This window comes from Poecilia reticulata, linkage group LG2 (genome assembly GCF_000633615.1).
Source record: "Poecilia reticulata strain Guanapo linkage group LG2, Guppy_female_1.0+MT, whole genome shotgun sequence".
Taxonomy (NCBI): domain Eukaryota; kingdom Metazoa; phylum Chordata; class Actinopteri; order Cyprinodontiformes; family Poeciliidae; genus Poecilia; species Poecilia reticulata.
This window is the reverse complement of record NC_024332.1, coordinates 13,490,780-13,493,924: the sequence shown is the minus strand read 5'-3', so window position 1 is coordinate 13,493,924 and position 3,145 is coordinate 13,490,780.

Sequence of the window (3,145 nt, the reverse complement as noted above, 5' to 3'; positions counted from 1 at the left end):
TTGCATACAATAAAGGGAACACAACCTTTTCATCTCTCTAACAAACAACGGATCTGATTAATATTTTTCTTTCATGTTGTTTGCTATTTCGATAACGCAAATACAAATCAGGTTGTATCGAAATGGCAAACGATAACACGAATATCATTTGCTATATTTGCGTTATCTTTCTTTTCAATAACGCAAATATCCATCCATCCATCCATTTTCTTGCAGCCTTGTCCCTCAGTGGGGACGGGAGGTGCTGGTGCCCATCTCCAGCTAACGTTCTGGGCGAGAGGCAGGGTCACCCTGGACAGGTCGCCAGTCTGTCGCAGGGCAACACAGAGACACACAGGACAAACAACCATGCACACACACACACACACTCACACCTAGGGGCAATTTGGAGAGGCCAATTACCCTGACAGTCATGTTTTTGGACTGGGAGGAAACCGGACCGGAGAAAACCCACGCATGCACAGGGAGAACATGCAAACTCCATGCAGAAAGAACAGCTCTACCAACTGCGCCACTGTGCAGCCCTAACGCAAATATAGCAGACGATATTTGCTATAGTTGCGCTATCAAATATAGCAAATAACCTATGTATATTTGATATATTTTTGCCAGAATTCTTTCTTTTTGCCGGATGCCACAAAAATGCGTGCAAAAAAATTCATTTAGAGATGGAAAAAAAAATTATACGTGCATTTCATTAGCATTTTATATATCTCCCTTTTAGACAAGCTTCTCACATTAGTTTGACAAATTTTCTCCCACTCCACCTGACACGACTTCCGTAAACGAGTAGGTTTGTCGCCGCTGGGTCAATTTTATTTATTTATTTATTTTAAGGGCTGTTCAAAATTATTTTTGTGAATGAGATGGTAAAGATTTATACTGATTTATTGTAAGTAAAAAAAAGAGCAGGATATGTGTGTCTTTTTTCCTTATGTAAACTTGAACTAAACGTGTTGCCATGGTCACCGCAACATCTCCTTCCCTCCGCAAGTGTGCGAGACCCAGCAAGAGCAGCCGGCTTCACGTGTTACCCGCTGCCCGCTCTCATTATTAACTCACCGACTCCACACACACACACACACACACACACACACACACACACACACACACACACACACACACACACACACACACACCTCCCTCCGCACCCCCACCCCCACACACACACACACAGCTGCCTCAACACACACAAAAACCGGACGACAGGTGACGTTCAGGGGCCTCGGCACATGTGTTGATGCTGGGTGGAACTGGAGCCACGTGAACGCAGTGGGAAGCATGGCGCTGCACAGCGGAGACGAGTGAAACTGGGCAGTTATACAACGGTACCTGCTGTGTGATGTCGGTAGCAGAGAAGAAGCACTGAGGAGATGAATACTCGATGAAACGATCTGAGGTGGCGAGGGCTCAATAGCAAACCTGATACACGTTTTCCACAAAAGAGCTCACAAGCAGACAGAAACATATTTTTTAGGTTGTATAGTCAATATTGATCCCAGTTTAACGTGTTTCTTTTTTGTACCGCTGAAGTATCTGGAAGAATCTCTTGTTATACCTATGTGTGTTAACCAACACCATACAGAGTCATGACCATTAGCTGAGAGCCTTACCCCTGTGGGTTTTCTGAGGGTAGAGAATTACTCCATAGGTTTTCCAGCTATGCCTAAGGGAATGCCATGAAGCTGGTGAAGAAGTTAAATGGCAGCAAAGAGACTGAAAGACAATACGAAGGTACAGAAAATACAGAGAGTCTCCTACGAACACCACAGCTACCTCTGACGGCAGAAAACTGACAACATGAAAGTGTGTCGTACCGTATCCATAACGTCATCATCCGACAATCATGATATTGTGAGATGATTAGGCCGATTAGTTTTGTTAAATTATGCAGAAGAAAAGAACAACCTGCCATCGCTCAGCCTCCAAAAAAACTTTAAAAATGCAGACACACTGAGTTCCTTTGAATCGATGAATTAAAACCCCATTTGCTTAGGGTTGCCTTTAATTAATAATAACTGCAACACCTCAAGGTTCAACCCTGGTGCCCCTTTTGTTTGAAATTCACATGCACTTCCCAGCTCAGATTATAATAAGTAATATGATTAGCTACCATAACAACAAAGATGATGCACAGCTCTATATTACGATGTCACCGGGGGCTACACGAACCCATCCAAGAACCGAACGGATACTTAGAACAAATCAACGTGTGGGATGTGCCATAATGTTCTCAAAAGTGAAGCAATAATTTTTGAATGATCAAGAGTCAGCATGCTGCTAGACACAGCTAGAAACTAGTGATCAGGCCTGAAATCTACTTCAGTGGTGGATTCAGACTTGAACCTTCAGAGTCACATAAAGACAGTTACAAATTCAGTCTCCTATCACCTGAAGACACAGTAAAGCTCAACACCAGAGTGTTACTTCTGGGAGAGAGAAACTAAAGCTTCTTCCACTCAAGTGGAATTGTTTAAGTTACTGAATTGCTGGGAGGGGGGGCTGACTAACATGAGATTCAAGCACACTGGACGGAATGAGCTCCTTTTTCTCTTTCTCCCCGTCCTTTGAGAACAACATAGATAATCAGAAAGGTGAAACTTCCCCACACTTCTTACAAGTCTTGGAGCTGGAACTATTTGAACAAGTATCCATCCAGTCATTTTCTTGACACCCTTGTCCCTTAGTGGGGTCGGGAGGTGCTGGTGCCCATCTCCAGCTAACATTCTGGGCGAGAGGCGGGGGTCACCCTGGACAGGTCGCCAGTCTGTCGCAGGGCAACACAGAGACACACAGGACAAATAACCATGCACACACACACTCACACCTAGGGGCAATTTGGAGAGGCCAATTAACCTGACAGTCATGTTTTTGGACTGTGGGAGGAAACCGGAGTACCCGGAGAAAACCCACGCATGCACATGGAGAACATGCAAACTTCATGCAGAAAGACCGGGGCCAGGAATCGAACACAGAACCTTCTTGCTGCAAGGCAGCAGCTCTACCAACTGCACCACTGTGCAGCCTATTTGAACAAGTAGTTTACCCACAGCTGACACAAAAACATTGGATAAATCTTTAAATATTTTAGCTGAAACATGTGCAAGTTTCAGCCAGTATCTTCTTTGAAATATATATATATATA